The sequence below is a fragment of the Macaca nemestrina genome, chromosome X (assembly GCF_043159975.1).
Source record: "Macaca nemestrina isolate mMacNem1 chromosome X, mMacNem.hap1, whole genome shotgun sequence".
NCBI lineage: Eukaryota > Metazoa > Chordata > Mammalia > Primates > Cercopithecidae > Macaca > Macaca nemestrina.
In genome coordinates, this window is record NC_092145.1 from 43,752,234 (window position 1) to 43,773,004 (window position 20,771).

Consider the following 20,771-nt stretch of genomic DNA (forward strand, 5'->3'; position numbering starts at 1 on the left):
ATGAATGCACAATTTTTTACAGACTCAAATTTCTTTTTACATCTTAATGTGTCAAAAAGCAAATGTCTGTTAACATGACCAAAGACATAGTCACCCTATAGCATATAAAAAATACGAAGTAAATTTATGACCGTTTTAAATTATGCTCAATAATCATTATTTTTAGTATTCTACTTCATCTAGAAATTATCTAGCAATCAAAAATTATTCATTAATTGGTTTAATTTGATTGAAATCTAAGTGTTTAATTTACCTAAGAATATTGCAAATCATGTTCAAGCTACAAAACATAGAGTAGAAGTAAAACACTTGTCAGAAGATGACATTTAATAAAATACGAATCTACATTTTCATAATCTTACAGATTATGTAGGAGTGTTGGCTTGTTTGATTGGTAAACCAAAAGATGTTTAAGAAGTTCACATTAAATAGTCTCTTCATGAAAGAAAACAATCTTATAAAAATAAAATGTAAATTTTATTATACTTAATAAAAATTTGAGAAAAAGACCTAGAGATTTCCTCTTTCTTTCTTCAAACTGTTTTTTTCTTTTCTTTGAGACAGAGTCTTGCTCTATAGCCCAGGCTGGAGTGCAGTGGTGCAATCTTGGCTCACTGCAACATCTGCCTCCTGGGTTCAAGCGATTCTTCTGTCTCAGCCTCCCAAGTGGCTGGGATTACAGGTGCGCACCACCACACTCGGCTAATTTTTGTGTTTAGCAGAGACGGAGTTTCACCATGTTGACCAGGCTGGTCTCGAACTCCTGGCATCAAGTGATCCACCCACCTTGGTCTCCGAAAGTGGTGGGATTACAGGCATGAGCCACTGTGCCCAACCTTAAATCTAAATTATCAAACCAATCTAAACTGTCCAAAGATTCATCTTAAGTAAACATTAATTCTTAAAATGTTTCTGAGCTAGACATTTCTGTAAGAATTTTGTAAATATATAGCACATTTAAAGTATTAGAAGTTCATTTAAACATTTTCTGTTATTTATAGCACTGTTAGATTCATATATTATTATCTATAAATTAATCACAACTGACCTCCTCAGAGATACATTATGATCAGATTTAGTATTGCCCTTCATGGGTAGGAAATTATTTTATACTTTACATGAGAGAGAAAGAACTTTCTAATTTACAGAAAAACATAAGATATATGGAGAGTTTATTGCTTCAGTTCTACAGCTTCTACCACAGGTCGAGTGTAAACGTATAAATACAAAACTCTGTTAGTCTAAATATGAAAGAATTGTTCTCCTTCACAATAGGCACAAAATTCTTAATTGATTTGATTTTGCAAATAGACAAGCAAAAAGCCTAAACGAACCAGTTTCTCTGCTTCTCACCCAACAGAGAACAGTACTTCACCATCTGCCCAGTAGAGATCACCAAATGGCCAAACAATAAAAACAAATTCCCAATTGTTGCTGCCACCAAATGAAAATAACTTTTTGTCATGTGCAACACAAAAATCAATAGCAAGAAGAAAATTAAAGCTACAGAAATAGAATCAGCAATGTTAAAGTTCTCTTGCTGCCTGGGATTCTTCTGGCAGCCAAGAAAAATATGCTTGGGCTTAAATAGACTTGAGGTGCATTTCTCCAGGATCACAGTTTACTTGTCTCCATCAGGTGAGTCAATTTGAACATCTCCATGCACCCTCCAAAACTGTCGATATATAATTTCAAACCATGTAAAATCATAACACTCAGGCAAATATAAAGTGAACAAGTATCAAAGATTTTATTTGACTCATTAATAAATGAGAGAACCATTAAAATGTCATGATTGGGTCAAACACCATTTTAAAACATAGAATATTGATAGGATGGTAAACTTCCTGGATTAGATACAAGGTGAGTAATGTCTCATGGAGCCATAAAACTTTGAGGTTATCTCTCTACTGGACAGAAATTATCTGCATCTAGACCAGACAAAAATCTACATGTTAATATGCAACTTCTCTAAATCTGGAACCTTAAACAACTAGTAACAGTGAGTTGAATGACTTACTAACCTGGGTCCCCTAGTCCAAGGGTCAGCAATTTACAGCCTGTGGGCCAATCTGGCCATGCTTACTTGTTCGTATATCGTGTATGGGTGCTTTCATGCTACAAGGGCAAAGTTGAGTACTTGTGAAAGAGACCATATGGCCCACAAAGCCAAAAATATTTATTATCTTGACCATTACAGAAAAAGTTTTCTCACCATTGCCCTAGGCAATTCTTGAGTTGCCTGCACCTTCTTATGAGATTGAAACTATGTGCCCCTTAACTCTTTTTGCATTACTTCTAAGTTTCAGATAATTTTTCTAATACTGCTTTGATTCCGCCTTGGTAGAAATGCTCTCCCACTTTTGGGTTCATGCATTTGTTTATATCCCTCTTATAACATTGTATTATGGTATTATGATCTTTACTAGATTTCAGCTTATTGAGAAGATTTCATTTATCTTTATATCTGCTATAGCACTTAGCACAGGGCCTTGAAAATAGTAAATATTCAACAAATCTTTGCTGAAATTAATGGAATCAAAACAAAAATGTGAATGTGAAGGCTCAGGGAAGCCTGGAGGTTAACATTGTTTAGGGAGGATTGCAAAGATAGTTGGCTGGGGGAGTAAATGAAGTCATACAAAATTATAAAAATGTAAAAATATTGCTAATTCTTCTGCTGAATTTATTTATCTTCAAGGATCCAATCACTTACCTACAATGTGCCATAGTGCCTCCATCTCTGTGGTATGAATATAATTTATCAGTTACCTATCTGGAATATGTCATAGTTGGTTCATGTTGCTATGAAGGAATACCAAAGGCTGGGTAATTTATAAAGAAAAAGGGTTTATTTGGCTCATAGTTCTGCAGATTGGACGAGGAGCATGGCACCAGAATCTGCCTTTGGTGAGGTCCTCAGGCTGCTTCCACTCATGGCAGAAGGTAAAGGGGAATTCAGCCTGTGCAGAGATCACATGGTGAGAGCAGAGGCAGGAGAGAAGAAGCAGGTGCCAGACTCTGTTTAACAATCAACAACCAGCTCTCACTGGAACTAATGGAGTAAAAACTCACTCATTACTCAGAAGACTGAACTAAGCCATTCATGATCTGCCCCATGGCCCGAAAACCCCCATTAGGCCCCTCCTCCAACACTGGGGATCAAAGTTCAGCATGAGATTTGGAGGATCAAATACCCAAACTATAGCAGAATGTCATTAGACCCATGAAATATAACTTGCATTTTATAGTTCTTACTAGAAATTAGCACATTTGATCAATAAAAGTTTAGCCAGTATTGACAATGCCAAAATGTTGAAAAGTATTTTTATGTAATAATATGTTTCAATTAAAGAAATGGAACCATGTTGTGACAAATACTTTTTTTGTTACTTTCATATGTAACATATAATTTAGAATATGTACAATTGACTTTGTATTTGTTCAGTTTATATTTACCTTGAACAATGTGAAGGTTAAGAACTCTGACCCCTACACATACAGTTTAAAATCTGCAAATAACTTATGACTTCTCCAAAATTTAACTGCTAATACCCTACTGTTGACAGGAAGCCTTACTGATAACAGTCGATAAACACAAATTTTATATGTTGTATGTATTATATATGGTATTCTTACAATAAAGTAAACTAGAGAAAAGAATATTAAAATTATCAGACAGATTAAACATATTTACTGTTCATTAAGTGGAAGTGGATCATTGACAAAGTCTTCATCTTTGCCATCTTCTTGTGAGTAGGCTGAAGAGAAGAAGGAAGAAGAGAGGTTGGTTTTGCTATCTCATGGGTGGCAGAGTTGTAAGAAGTGGAGGAGGTGGAAGGGGAGGGAGGCAGGAGAGGCAGGAACTCTCAGTGTAACTTCTGTGGGAAAAAAATCCACGTGTAAGTGAACCTGTGTAATTCAAAATTATGTTGTTCAAGGATCAGTTGGAGTTTGAATGACGAAATTTTGGGTTTTCCAGGATATTTGGGTGGTATATGAAGACAAGTAGGCTGAATGTTACCTTGACTGCCCTAAAGTTTCAAGTCATCATGCAAATTGTACTCAGGAAATATCATCTGAATTAATTTGAAATATGGTTTTGTCCTATCATGAAAGGGAAGGAAGTGGATAAACAGCAAATGCTTTCATTTTTAGCTTATAAATGAGCAGTTCAAGCTTAGTCTTACTGCCATTAGCAGGCTTTGACCCTGGCTCATCTGACATTGAATCAAATATATCTGTAAATAAACTCTCAAATTATGAAATATATTATTTCAGCTTGAGATATTTGTAAAATCTCTGGGTTTTCCTAAAATACAATAATTTTAAGCATACTTAAAATATTTTACTGCCTTTCCAAGTTTACCTGAGCCTATATTTTTGTGTAAAGGGTTTTAAAATTTTTGGTATGAAGGATTGTTCAGCTAATGGAAGATACTATTGTTTTAAAAAGTAATTAAATGGGCTAGTCATTTCAGATATTTAAGTGAGAACGCAATTTAGTTGATTTCACAGTTAACAATTTAACATCAATAAAAAGGAGCTCCTAGTTTTCTCCATGGGCTTGTGTGAAACAAATGAATACCAATTAAAATATGATATTTCCACTAGGGCTTAGACCACCATTTTTCTAATTATGGTATAAATCTCTCAGTGGAAAATAATCTTCATCTATAAAGAAATAATTCCCAACAGAAATCTTATATCTTGTAGAACACCAATTATTATACATTTCCCAATACCTTTGCCAGGGGAAGTATGCATCAGTCAGTGAATTAAAATCATGGCATTTAAGGGAAAGATAAACTATATTGGAAGCAAGTAAAGCATCGAGTACATGAAATAGCTCATTCAACTTTATGTCTTGATTTTGTTTCACTAAATTGGGAGTGTTTTAATATCTGTTTTCTGCTATTGGGTAAAATTGAATGAGCTTTATTTCATAAAGAATAACGCACTCTTATACTCTTATTCCCTCTCATTTAGTTTGCTAGCTGTATAAAATGGACTTACTGCTCATGACATAATTTGAATGGTAATATAATCTATAGCCCTTAGACTATTGGCAAGGCTTACATGTTATGATTTAAATGGACATCAACAAGGCTATATATATATAATAAAAACAAACAAACAAAAACAAGGCCATTTAATTCATGCTGATGACAATAGCTTAATTATTTGTATGGTGGTTTGTAAAAATTAGTTGGCTGAAATGAATTAACCTTCATGCCATAATCCATTCATCTCATTCACTTGGACATGGAATATGGGTTCTTCATTAAAATAGAAGTATATTACATTTATTTATTAAATCTACTTTAAAACATTTAGAAACATCAGAAATTTATTACTCACAATTCTGGAAGCTGGGAAGTCCAAAATCAAGGCAACAGCAGATTGTCATTTTCTGGTAAGAGCCTGTACCTCATAGATGGCTCCTTCTATGTGTCCCACATGGCAGCAGGGAAAAGGGGATCCTGCAAGTCTCTTTTATAAGAGCCCTCTTATATTCATGAGCCCTCATGATCTAATCATCTCCCAAAGATTCCATCTCTTAATACTATCACAGTGATGATGAAGTTTCAACATATGAGTTTTGAGGAAATATCAACATTCTGACCACAGTAATATGTCTATGCTCTCTGGGCATTTATGTTTCAGCTGGAAAGGTTAGAATGCATCAGGAAACAAGCCAGGAAGAGACTGTGGATCCAGAAGCAGGTAAGATCCTGAGGGAAGTGGGCAGGGAAAGCCCTGGGGAGGTAGTGCGTCTGTACCTAGTGTTCAAGGCATGGCAGGATGTGAAGGTGCATGGGCAGGCAGAGAGTTGGCAGAAAGCATCAAGAAAGGCATGGGTTGGGGAGAAGACAAGGTGTGGTAAGAGGCAGTGAATAAAGAGTCCCACTGGAGTAGATTCCTTGGAGAGGAGCCAGGAGCTAAAGGGCTATTTCTGATACAGGAAACAGAGCATCCCGCAAGTGTCACTCTGGGTATGGGGAATCTACGGGCAGTTAGTGGTTTTTTTTTCTTTAAAAAAAGAGAAAAACTCCTATTTTAGGTTTGCAGGCACATGTGAAGGTTTATTACATAGGTAAATTTGTGTCGTGGGAATTTGTTATACAGATTATTTCATCACCCAGTTATTAAGCCCAGTACCCAATAGCTATCTTTTCTGCTCCTTTCCCTCTTCTCACCCTCCAGCTTCAGGTAGACCCCAGTGTCTGTTGTTTCCTTTCTTGTATTCATAACTTCTCGTCATTTAGCTCCCACTTATAAGTGAGAACATGCGATATTTCGTTTTCTGTTCCTGTGTTAGTTTGCTAAAGGTAATAGCCTCCAGCTCCATTTGTGTTCCCGCAAAAGACATGATCTCATTCTTTTTCATGGCTGCGTAGTATTCCACAGTGTATATGCACCACATTTTCTTTATCCAGGTTGTCATTGATGGGAATTTAGGTTGATTACATGTCTTTACTATTGTGAATAGTACTGCAATGAACATTTGTGTGCATGTGTCTTTATGGTAGAATGAATGATTTATATTCCTCTGGGTATATACCCAGTAATGGGGTTGCTGGGTCAAATGGTAATTCTGCTTTTAGCTCTTTGAGGCATCACCATACTGCTTTGCACATAGTGGAACTAATTTACACTCCCACCAACAGTGTAAGTTTCCTTTTCTTCCCAACCTCACCACCATCTGTTATTTTTTGACGTTTCAATAGTCATTCTGACTGGTGTGAGGTGGTATCTTATTGTGGTTTTGATTTGCATTTTTCTAATCATCAGTGATATTGAGCTTTTTTTCATATGCTTGTTGTCCACATGTACGTCTTCTTTTGAAAAGTGTCTGTTCATGTCCTTTGCCCAGTTTATTATTATTATTATTATACTTTTTTTTTTTTGAGATTGAATCTCTCTCTGTTCCCCAGGCTGGAGTACAGTGGCATGATTTCAGCTCACTGCAACCTCCGCCTCCCGAGTTCAAGTGATTCTCCTGCCCGAGCCTCCTGAGTAGCTGGAATTACAGGCGCCTGCCACCATTCCCAGCTAATTTTTTGTATGTTTAGTAGAGATAGGGATTTCTTTACATCAAATGTTTTCATAATGTCTCAGAATTGGAAGAGAAGTCATCTAGTCCAACTTCCCACTCACTGCAGAAATCTGACCTGTAGTTTGACTAATACGCAGTGTCCCATGGAAAAAAATGGGCTTTGCAGTCAGACCTGAATTCAGATCCCAGTTTTACAATTCATTAGCTGTGTTACTCAACATTACTTAACATGACTATTTATCTCCTAATCAGTAGAATAAAAATAATGATGATGTTTACCTAGGCTAGTATTTATTGAAGCAGTCATTATGTGCTAGGCTTTTTTTTTTTTTTTTTACATAGTAAGTACTTACATTTTAACCACCCTTCCTTGTTTGTCATATTTAGGGTTTCCTAAGCAATATGTGTTAATTGTTTAGCATAACATAAAATACTTTTCCTTTGCCAGGTACAGATCAATAGGCCAGTAGCTACAAGAAGTAAGAGCTGAAGTTTGTCTTTAGCATACTCAGCTTCGCCTTCTCACAAACACCAAACAGATGAGAGAGGAAAAAAATAATTTTGGTCTAAAGCAGAGGTCTCTAGACTTTTAATTGCAGGCTCCTAACCTGGAGCAACCCCCCCAAATTTAGTTATAGGTAATATACATTAATTACTGTACTACTATGTTCATTGTAAAACATGATAAAAATTAGAAGTTGTAAAACAAGATGAAAAAAAAATCTTAATACAAGAAACTGCTAGCTGGAATATACAAAGAACTCTTAAATCTCAACAACAAAAAGACAAATACTCCAATCTAAAAATGGGCAAAGGAACTGATTTTTGACCAAGGTGCCAAGAATACACAATGGGAAAAGAATAGTCTTGCCAATAAATGTATTTGAAAACTGAATATCCACATGTATGAAAATAGACCCTATCTCACACATTATACAAAAACCAACTCAAATTGAATTAAAGACTTAATTGTAAGACCTCAAACTATCAAACTACTAGAAGAACACTTAGCAGAAAAGCTCTATGACATTGAAGCAGGATTCATTGGTCTGGGCAATGAATTCTGGATATGAACCCAAAGTACAGGCAAAAAAAAAAAGGCAAAAATAGACACATGGGATTACACCAAACTGAAAAACTTCTGCACAGTAAAGTAAACAATCAACGGAGTGAAGAGACAACCTACATAATGGGAGAAAATATTTGCAAAGTATATATCTGATAAGGAATTAATACCCAAAATATAAAGGGACTAAAACAGCTCAATAGCAGGAAAACAAATAATCTGATTTTAAAACGAGGAAAGCTCTTTCGCGGGTGGAGGCGAGTTCGGAGAGGCCTCCCTGAAGGCATAGGGCACACTAGGAGAGTATAAGGTAGTGGGTCCTACCCGCCCACCCCCAAATACCACACACCGCCCCTCTACCTCATGCGAATCTTTGCACCTAATCATGTCGTCTCAAAGTCCAGCTTCTGGTACTTCGTATCTCAATTAAACAAGATGAAGAAGTTTTCAGGGGAGATTGCCTACTCTGGGCGGGTGTTTGAGAAGTCCCCTCTGCGGGTGAAGTACTTCCCCATCTGGCTGCGCTGTGACTCCCTGAGCCGCACCCACAACCTTTATCGGGAATACCAGCACCTGACCACCGCGGGCGCTGTCACCCAGTGCTACCGAGTCTTGAGCGCCCGGCACTGCGACCAGGCCCACTCCATCCAGATCATGAAGGTGGAGGAAGATCGCAGCCGGCAAGTGCAGCCGCCGTCCTTTAAGCAGTTCCACGACTCCAAGGTCAAGTTCCCGCTGCCCCACCGGGTCCTGCGCCGTCAGCACAAGCCACGCTTCACCACCAAGAGGCCCAACACCTTCTTCTAGATGCAGGGCCCTCGCCCAGATGTGCCCCAAATAAAATCGGGAAGGCCAAAAAATAAAAATAAATAAATAAACAAATAAATAAATAAATAAATAAATTTTTAAAAACGGAGAAAGGGCCTGAATACATATATCTCAAGAGAACACAGGCAAATAGGTCAACAGGTATATGAAAAAATGTTCAACATCACTAATCATCAGGGATATGCAAATTAAAACCACAATGAGATATCACCTAAGACTTGTTAGAATAGCTGCTATCAGAAAGACAAAAGATAAATGTTGGCGACTATGTGGAAAAAAGAGAACCATTGCAAACTGTGGGTGGTTATGTAAATTTAGTGCAGCCATGATAAAAAACAGTACAGAGATTCCCCCCAAAATTAAAAATAGAGCTACAATATGATCTGCCAATTCCACTTCTGCCTATATAGCCAAAGGAATTGGAAACAAGATCATGAAAAGAGAATACTCACTCCAATGTTTATTGCAGGATTATTCACAATAGCCAAGATATGGAATCAACTTAATTGTCTATCAACAGATGAATGGATATATGGAATATATACACAATGGAATACTATTCAGCCATTAAAAATAAGATAATCCTGTCATTTACAGTAACATGGATGAACTTGGAGGAAATTTTGTTAAGTGAAATAAACCAGACACAGAAAGACAAATACCACATGATTGTACTCAAATGAAGTATCTAAAAAAGTTGATCTCATAGAACTAGAAAGTACAATGGTTGTTACCAGAGTCAGGGTGGTTGCGGGAGGGAGCTGGGATGATGTTGGTCAATGAACACAAAATTGTCAGGAGAAGTAAGTTCAAAAGATCTATTGTACAACATGGTGAATATAGTTAACAATAATATGTTATATTCTTGAAAAATGCTAAGAGAGTGAATGTCAAATGTTCTTGCCACAAAAAGTACTACTATGTAAGGTAATGAGTATGTTAATTAGCTAGATTTAGTCACTCCATAGGGTATATAAACTTCAAAACATTATTTTCGGCCAGGCATGGTGGCTCATGCCTGTAATCCCAGCACTTTGGGAGCCGAGGTGGGTGGATCACCTGAGGTCAGGAGTTCAAGACCAGCCTGGCCAACATGGTGAAACCCCGTCTCTACTAAAAATACAAAAATTAGCCGGGCGTGGTGGCAAGTGCCTTTAGTCCCAGCTAATCGGGAGGCTGAGGCAGGAGAATCGCTTGAACCCTGGAGGCAGAGGTTGCAGTGAGCTAAAATCGCTCCACTGCACTCCAGCCTGGGTGACAGAGCAAGACTCTGTCTCAAAAGACAAAAGCAAGACTCTGTCTCAAAAAAAAAAAAAGACAAAAGCAAAAAACATCATTTTGTACATAATAAATACATACAATTTTATGTGCCAATTAAGAAATAAAATAGTAAAAATAATAATGAAGTATGTACTTTTTTTATTATTTAATGGAAGCTTGCTCTGTCACCCAGGCTGGAGTGCAATGGCGCAATCTTGGCGCACTGCAACCTCCGCCTCCTGGGTTCAAGAGATTCTCCTGCCTCAGCCTCCAGGGTAGCTGGGATTACAGGCGCCTGCCACCACGCCTGGCTAATTTGTGTATTTTTAGTAGAGAAGGGGTTTCACCATGTTGGCCAGGCTGGTCTTGAACTCCTGACCTTAGGTGATCCGCCCACCTTGGCCTCCCAAAGTTCTGGGATTATAGGCTTTAGCCATCGCACCTGGCCAAAGTATACACTTTTTAATGTCCAAAGAATTTGGATAGATATTTCTTCAAATAAGACATATAAATCCCAGCACTTTGGGAGGCCGAGACGGGCGGATCACGAGGTGAGGAGATCAAGACCATCCTGGCTAACACGGTGAAACCCCGTCTCTACTAAAAAGTACAAAAAACTAGCCGGGCGAGGTGGCGGGTGCCTGTAGTCCCAGCTACTCAGGAGGCTGAGGCAGGAGAATGGCGGGAACCCGGGAGGCGGAGCTTGTAGTGAGCTGAGATCTGGCCACTGCACCCCAGCCTGGGCGACAGAGCGAGACTCCGTCTCAAAAAAAAAAAAAAAAAAAAGACATATAAATGGCTAATAAACACATGAAAAAGTTCTCAACATCTTTAGTCATCAGAGGAATATCAATCAAACTCACAATGTGATACCACTGTGCACGTATTAGGTGGATATAATCAAATAAATGGAAAATAACAAGTGTTGGTGAGAATGTGAAGAGATGTAAACCCTCATACATTCTTGGTAGAAATGTAAAGCGGTACAGTTGTTATGGAAAATAGTCTGGTAGTTCCTCAAATGGTTAAACACAGAGTTACCCTGTGGTTCAGAAATTTTACTCCTAAGGTGTACAGTTGACCCTTGAACAACATCAGTTTGAACTGCACAAGCCTACTTATATGCAGATTTTTTTTCAATAAAAGTTTCAATGAATGTTCTTGCTCCTCCACCTCCTCTTTACCTCTTCCAACTCTGCCACTCCAAGACATGAAGATCAACCCCTCTTCTTCCTTGTCTTCCTCCTCAGCTTACTCATGTGAAGATGATGAGGATGAAGACCTTTATGATAATCTACTTCCACTTAATGATAGCAAATATATTTTTTCTCCCTTATAATTTTCTCAATAACATTCTTTTTCCAGCTTACTTTATTGTAATAATACAGTATATAATATATATCACATAGAAAGTTTGTGTTAATCAACAGTTCTCAGCAAGGCTTCCTCAACAATAGGCTATTAGTAGTCAAGTTTTCAGGGAGTTGAAAGTTATTTGTAGATTTTTGACTGTTCAGGGGGTCAGCACTCTTAAACCCCATGTTGTTTGAGGATGTATGCTCAAGAGAATTGAAAACATTTGTACTAACAAAGACTTTTTGCATCAATGCTCATAGCAGCATTAACCATACTACCCCAAAATGGAAACAATCCAAGCTTTCATCAGCTGATAAATGGATAATCAAAATGTGGTATATCCATGCAATTAAATATTTTTGGCATTGAAACAATGAAGTAGTGATATACGCTACAACATGGATGAAACTTGAAAACGGTCTGCTAAGTGAAAGAGTCCATCATAAAAACTAATTATATGATTCCACTTATATAAAATGTCCAGAATAGGAAAATCTATATATAGAGAAAGAGTAAATTAGTGGTTGCCTGGAGATCAGGTAAAGGAGGGATGGGGGTGACTGCTTATAGAAATGAGATATCTGTGGAGTAATGAAAATGTTCTAAAATTAGATTATAATGATAGTTGGACAAATCTGAATATACTAAAAACCACTGGCTTTCACACTTTAAGCCAGTGAATGTTATGGTACATAAATTGTAACTTGACAAAGCAATTTTAAGAAATAAACCCCTGTGACACATGTCCGCCTGTATAACAAACTTGCACATGTACCCCTGAACCAAAAATAAAAGTTAAAAAATAAAACAAAGTAAAAAAATAAAAACAAAAGAAATAAAAAATATAAATAACAGTTTTTCTGTTTTCCTTCTCATACTTCATGGTCTTGTTCATGTCCTGGGATGTACATGTCTAATTTGGAAACCTCTGGTCTGAAGGTCCTTCTCAGTGGTCCTGAAAATAACCTTATATTGGTAGCCAAAATTTCAGATAGGTAAGATGTAACCCCTAGCGTTAATGACTGACAGCTCAATAGTAAATTGTTGGAGGAGTGAAAATAGCAACTTAACAATACTGAATTGGACCTCAGTTGACCTTCATTTCATTTCCCTGTTGGGCCTATTTTCCCAAATGGGGATTTCCTTAACCAAGAAATCATGTTAACCAATTTTATTCTGATCAAGGATATTGACTGTGACCTAAGGGATAGTAAACGCATGATTAAACTATTGCCTATCATTTTTCTGGTGGTTACTACAAATATTCAGAGATTTTTAAATGACTGTGACTCTTATACCAAACTCACTCATATCATTTTTAGTAATTGCCATCAAAATTAAATTGGCGTAGCTCCGTGTTAACATAGTATGGAATCATTCTTCTCAAGGCATCTATCTCTGTTACTAATGTTTCTTTGGCTCTATTTTAGCTACAATGTTTTTACACTGAACTTTTCTCACTGCCACAAATTGTGCACTGCAAAATCATGTAACATTGTTGAAACCCTGTAGAAGATACATTATAAACATTGACAACGTTTTTATAAATTCTAGTAAAATGCAAAACTGCTTGACTATGCAAAATAGTGTATTGTTTCAGGAACAATGTAATTTTATTTGTGGAAAAAATGTTATGAAGGCCGGGCGCGGTGGCTCACGCCTATAATCCCAGCACTTTGGGAGGCGGAGGCGGGCGGATCACTTGAGGTTAGGAGTTTGAGACCAGCCTGGCCAACATGGCGAAAACTCGGCTCTACTAAAAATACAAAAATTAGTCAGGTGCGGTGGCGGGGGCCTGTAATCCCAGCTACTCGGGTGGCTGAGACAGGAGAATCGCTTGAACCCGAGAGGGAGGGTGGGGGTTGCAGGTGAGCCAAGATAGCATCACTGCACTGCAGCCTGGGCGACAGAGCACTCCAGCTTTGGCGACAGAGCGAGACTCCGTCTCAAATAACAATAATATATAAATAAATAAATATATATATATATATATTTAATCATAGTCTCGCTCTGTCGCCCAGGCTGCAGTGCAGTGGTGTGATCTCAGCTCACTGCAACCTCCACCTCCCTGCCTCCCCGATTCAAGCGATTCTCCTGTTTCAGCCTCCAGAGTAGCTGGGACTACAGGCGCGCACCACCACGCCCGGCTAATTTTTTTATTTTTAGTAGAGACGGGATTCCACCATGTTAGCCAGACTGGCCTTGAACTCTTGACCTCAAGTGATCTACCCACCTCGGTCTCCCAAAGTGCTGGGATTACAGGTGTGAGCCACCACGCCCGGCCCTAAAATAATAATAATAATAATAATAATAATAATAATAATAATAAAATAATAAAATATCGTGAAATTAATGAATTGCTTTGAATAGAGGACTTTGCCAATTTCACTTATGCAGAAAAATAATCAGTTAAGTATATACATATCGCACACCAGACTTTAGAAAACCATGTAATGTATTTTTATTTATATTATACGTACAAAAAGTCTGAATTCAGCATTTTGTTATAGATTTGGGACAGGTTTTTGTGAAAGTTCAATTTGAAGAACAGGAATGGAGAAAAGTGTCTCTCTCGTAATTTCACATTTGTGTACACTTTACAAAGCTGTGCAAAATATCCAAGTCCTCAAGTCCTGAATCCTCATTTCTCATTTAATCTGGTTGCAAACTTTATTTTGTTGTCGTTGTTGTTGTTTTCTAGAGACGGGGTCTCACTCTGTCGCCCAGGCTGGAGTGCAGTGGCACGATTGTAGCTCACTGCCGCCTCAAATTCCTGAGCTCAAGGGATCCTCCCACCACAGACGCCTGAGTAGCTGGAACTACAGGCGCGCGACAACATGCCTGGCTAAATTTTAAAAAATTTTTTTGTAGAGACGAGGTCTCACCATCTTGCCTGAGCTGGTCGTGACCTTCTGGGCTCAAGCGATTCTCCTGCCTACGCCCCCCAAACTGCTGGGTTTACAGGCGTGAACCACCCGCCCGCCCCCACCCCCCACCCCTGTCTGGGAACAAATTCTAAGTGGTACGAAGAAATATTGAATACAATGAAATACTATTTGTATTGGGCTTTGCTACGGAAACCTCAGAAATATTAGCAGGTTCTCATTAATGTTCCCAGCGTTAGCTATAGAGATGTCCGTGGTGCTTTTTAATACTTTGCAGAAAATAAAATGCAAGTAGGGAGCTGACATATTCTTTCACAAAGGCTTTTTGAAGCAACAACCTGTTCTGTGTAAAATCCTAGAAATTAAAGCTCATGGTTTAGTAGAAGGACATTAGATTTTTACCCATAAGGAAAACAACTACTATTCAGAAGAACTGAACGTGGCCGTCTTTATCCTGACCAGCGTGTAGATATTTGGCCCTTTATTAGCTTCTTTCCTTTTAGTTTGCGAGTCTTCCTGCAGTTATTAGACTCAGTCTTATCTTGTTGACCCAACAGGTCATACCCCAGCTTCAATTTGTGTAGATAAATTGAGATACTGGTATACTATATGTACAACACTGGCATTTTGACCCTGAACAAGTTCCTTAGAGTTGTTTAGATGCATGTAATCAATCTGTATTTATTAATATTACTTACAATTTTCACCAAAGTTCTAACTATAAATGCAAATAAACAATCTTTCCAGAAGGTAGAAAATTGATGTTGCTAGAGTGAAGAAAAGCTAACTGGTTAAAATATGTCTTTAATCCTTAAATTTTCTCCATCTCAGAAAGATCCATTATTTAGCCCCTGCCTTCAGAAGCTGCTAATATTTCCCATTCAAACTTTTAAAAAAATGGGGACAAAGTAACATCAAAATTTACTAATTACTCAGATATTGCATTTAATGTCACATGTTGTATTTAATGTCAGCATTCTCATATATTGTATTTAATGTCAGCAAAAGTGTGAGGAAGACTCTGTTATCACTATTATATAAACAAAGAAAATAGTCCAAATATGTTAAATTTATTATGTAAGGCAACATGGAAAAAAATATATAGACATAAACATAGCTCTTCTGAATTCAAATCTAGTTGTCATTCTTTTTTTTGTATACCGAGGAGTGAGATCAATGGCTGCCCAATAGATAACTTCATCTGTTCAATAAGGGGTGGTGAGGAAAGGGTATGAAATGAAAAGGAATGTTCCCACCTTGAGACAGAAAATAATCAACTAGCTAACTAACTGAGCGTGAGCTATGGGGATAGGATTATTGAACAGGAGAGCAAGAAACTAGAAGTCGTAAGGCAGGGATTTCTCACTGATAACTAAATTGGATGAAAGTGACAGTAGTGCTTGTGTTAGAGCAATGATTCAAAATCAAGCCCAAGCCCAAGTACATACATATATATGTACATATATATACATATACACACATATATACACATATACATATATATGTATGTGTATATGTACATATATGTATGTATATATATACATATATGTATACACTTATATATATATGTTTGGAATCATCTCTTCAATCAATTGTATCCTCAGCCAGAAAAATTCATTTGCATCTTGCTAAACAGTGGATACACGTGGATACAAAGTTGGAAATAATAGACACGGGGGACTAAAAAAGGGGAGAGTGAGGGGGATAAGGGTTAAAAAATTACCTATTGGATATGATGCTTAATATTTGGGTGAAAGATACACCAGAAGCACGATTCCTACCATTATGCAATATATCCATGTAACAAACATGCCCGGGTATTCCCTGAATCTAAAACAAAAATAAAAAAGAAAATCACTTTATAAAATATAATAATTTGCATTATTGTCGGTTTTTATAACATACAGTATTATAAAATAGCTCAAAGAGAGTAAAAAGTGTAGGTTTTAGTAGAGACAGATAATCCCTAAAGGTCCCCTACACAATATCTAGCATTGCTTTCAAAGGACATCTAGCAATCTTTTGCTTATTTTTCAATATTTCACAATTTTGACAGATACCAGAAAAACTTATTGCACAAGCAATGCTAAGTTTGTTAGACTTACTCTGGTAGGAGAGAACACTACCTTGATGGTCTAAGCATTAACTCAAAATGGATAAATTAGAAACAGGGTTTTTTAGGGTGTTTGGGGGTTTCAGGCCTGGAATGGGTGATTTCTTGGTGACGTAAAGGCAGGGATCTGATATATATTGGATAGAGTTTATGATATAATAGCCTGGGATTGTCGAACACAGCAATAATGAGTATCTTGAAGTGAATCTTGATGATCATACTATTTTCCCTTCCAAAAGCAAGTATTCCTGAGGTGAGTAGCTAAATTTCAATGCCTGGTCCCAGTTCAAGGATAGGAAAGTGTGCCTGGTATCACTATTATTGAACAGAGGGACAATAAAAAAAATGTTGCCTTCAGTTTTCATGAGTATCTGATACACAACGTGCTTTGCCCAATTATTTGTATACATTCTTGCTCTATTTGTCTAACTCCTTTAGAGTGAAAATACCTTCTTTGACATTTCCCCACAGCTTTATTGAGGTATAATTGGTAGTGCTCTGACTTTTAATGCCTGAACACACTCCATTCCAGAATCACTTTCACTGAGAACCCCAGAGTTGTTATAAAGGTTATTTTATGCTGAAGACACTTGAGATTCAATAGATACAGAAAGAAGCCTTCTTAGAGCTTTTCTTACATGATGAAGAAATTTCTGAGAAATGAAAACTGCCATAAATTCCCTCCTTGGGGTGGTTTCCATTACCAGGAGAGAAACTAAGATTAAACCTACCATAAATCCTCTCTCTTGGGGAGTTTCATGGATATGAAGGAGATAGTAAGACCATTTGTACCTGCATAGACACACATTATCACAAACTTTCTTATCTCCTACTTTTTTCTCTGGAAGCCTATTTATCTTTCCTAAATAAATCTATTTGTTCTTCCCATAGAAGCCCTTTCACTTCTCCCTTTCCCCTACTAAGTGAGATATGTAAGCCACAGATTCTAACCATCCCTTTCAGGTACTCATAACTGAGCACTCCCACGTGTATGTGAGTTGTGCACGAAAACGAACTATTTTTAATTTGGCTAATTTGACCATGATTTGATATCAATACACATAAGCATCTCTATCCACAGGACAGCAAAGCAGCTTTGTAAATACTATCCAAAATTTCATCAGGCACTTTCGTTTAACAATGAAAAATGAAAGGTTCAAGCATCCTAATAATTTCTGTGGATAAGTGTTTTCAAAACACTTCTAGACTTCTTTGAAAATTAATAAAGTCTAAGATATAATTAAGTTCCCAGGTCCAAGTTGTAAGTTACTAATAAAGAAAGAAAATAATAGAAAAGCCTTGTGTAACAACTGCCTAAATTAAAGGGATGATTGGTTGAACCTTTTGTTTTCTTGGTCCTAATAAGTTGGTGTTCAACAATATGGCATTCCTGTCAGCTTAAATTTTGTCAAGGCTGCTTTGTCTGATTCTGCTGGCTAATGCTAATGTTCGTAAATCTGCTAATGTTCATAAATCAGCTAATGTTATTGTTGCTAGGGAACATTCTGGTTACCTTCTACTAACCCAATCAATTTTGAAAAAATTATCCAATATTTCATTTCATTTCTGAGTATGTGTTCTGCACATTTCAAGCTGAAAAAAATCATAATAAATACTACCTAAAACGTTATGATTATGACTAGTATATGTCAAGGATATGTGTCTGTATTACTCAGATGCCACTACAATTTACTGCTATGCGAGGGTCAGCCAGGAAATGGTCCATGGCCTTTTAAAAATCCAGGTGCTCAGCCAATTCCATTAGTTCCAAGTGCTTTGCTCTTTTCCTCTCTGAGAATACATCAGCTTAGCATAATAGGTTTAATTTTCAAAAGGCTGTATTTGATTTATTTCTTTTGGCAATTCAGCTTTTAGCCTGCATAAATAAATAAATAAATAAATAAATAAATAAATAAATAAATACCATGCTTGTATTGAAATAGCTAGGTTCCCCACACCAAACTGGGAGGTGAAATTATGGAATGAAAAAAAGACATCTCCTAGAGGTTCGTTACAGAAGCACATTTTAAATAATGAACTGTGAAGAAGAATTAACATTTTCCAGTTTATTCAGTTAGGAAAGAAGAGAGCAGAATCTTAGGGGATTAAATACTCTCCCCTTGATAATGGGTGGGGCTTGGGGTTATGATGGCAAAAGAGATTTTGCAGATGCCATTAAGGTTCCTGATCAGTTGCTTTGGGTCAAACAAAAGGGAGTTTATCCTAGGTGAGTCTGACCTAATCAAGTTAGCCCTTAAAGGAGACAAACAGAAGCTGCAGGCATGATTTCTGTTGACCTTGAAGGCAGTCACCATGAGTTTAACAGTTGCAAGAAAACGAATGCTATCTATATAACCACATGATCTTGGAAGAGAGCACAAAGCTTTAGAAGAGACCTCAGCCCTGGCCAACACCTTGCTTTCAGCCTAATGAAATGATGATCAGAGAACCCAACTAATCCATGCCCAAACTCCTGACCCATAGAAATAAATGTTATTTTTGTTAAGTTGCTAAAGTTGTGGTATTTTGCTGTACAGCAATAGAAAACTAATATACCCCCCTTTCCTCTAAGAAGAATTGCTCCCCATAAATAAATATTATTACAAAAGCAACATATATTCATTGTAAAAATAGAAATACAGATTGTTAAGCATATTGTTTAACATTTAAAAAACAATCTCACCATTCAGAGATAACTGTATTAACTATATTGGCATGGAAACTTTCAGATATTTTGCAATGCATACGTGTATGTATTTTTTAATGGGATCATATGGTCAATATTGTTTTGTAAACAGTCTTCTTTTACTTAACAATGTATCAGAAAAATATTCACATGCCAAGTATTTACATAAAATATTAAGTGTTACATAATATTTTACTGTCTTAATATTTCATAATTTATTTATTAAATTTTCTTTTGTTAGATCTTTATCCAATAATGGCCACCGTTGTGGAACCAAATTTTTACATATGTCTTAATTATTTTCCTAGAATAAATTTCTAGAAGTGAAATGACTGAACCAAATGTTTTTCACATTTGTAGGACTTTTTTTTCTATGTTGCCTTCAAAGACGATTTTCTTTCTTCCCCATCGTTCTCCGTTCTCTCTCCTCATCTTTTTATCCTCCAGATTTTTTTGTTTCCACTTTTCTTTTTTCCATACTATGTCTTTTCTTCTCCAACTTTTTGTTTAATCACAAAAATTAGTGATTTCCAGTCATTAGATAATTAGATTTAGCAGCATATTTTCTGATTTATTTTTCACCTCAACTTTCTTTCATTTCATGTTTCTTCTTCCACCTTACCTCCTAATTCTCGGTTTATTTTTCTTCTTGCTGAAGTACCTGTTTTAATTATTTTTAAAGCAAGTATTTGTGTGCAAATCTGTTCTTTTATATTTGTATGTATAGAAAATTAATCAATCATCACTTTTGAACGATAGTTTAAATGAAGATAAATTTTATGTTGGAAGTCCTTTTCCTTCACAATTTTATTTCATTGTTTCCTGACATATAGTATAGTTGATGAAAATTTGCTGTCAGTATAATCATTTATCTATAGATAGTCTAGTCTATCTGGTAGCTTTTAAGATTAATCTCTTAAATGTCCCTCATTTTCACTGTGATGTGTGTACATGTTGAATCATTTTTATTTATCCTTTTTGCCTCTTGGTGTGTACTTTCTATGTGAAAATTCTTGTATTTCTTCAATTCTGAAAAAAAAGTCACTATTTTGAAAATATTGCCACTCTGCTATTCCTTTTAGTCTCCCCTTATAGTGGGTTGAATGGTGGCCTCCAAGGAGATATACCCATATGCTCATCCCCAGAATCTGTGAATGACCTTATTTGAAAAAAAAAAAAGGGAGAGTCTCTTTAAAGATCAACTTGGATTATCTGGGTGGGCCCTAAATCCAATAACAAGTATCCTTATAAGAGACACACAGAGGACAAACATAGGAAGAAAAGGAAAAGAACATGTGAAGACGGAGGCAGATATTAGAGTTATGTGGCCATAGATCAAAGACACCGGAAGCCACCAGACACTAGAAGAGGCAAGGCAAGATTCTCTCCTAGAGCCTTTGAGGAGGCACGGCATTATCAATACCTTGATTTTTTGAACTTCTGGGCTCCAGAACTTCGAGAAAATAATATTTTTTTTTGTTTTAAACCTCAAAGTTTGTGGTAATTTCTTACAGTAG

The 20,771-nt window shown here is 36.8% G+C and overlaps 1 pseudogene; it reads left to right on the forward strand.

The window, feature by feature from the left end:
* Positions 1 to 2,888: 2,888 nt before the first annotated feature.
* LOC105490513 (uncharacterized) lies at positions 2,889 to 8,933 on the forward strand (annotated as a pseudogene).
* The last annotated feature ends 11,838 nt before the right edge of the window (positions 8,934 to 20,771 follow it).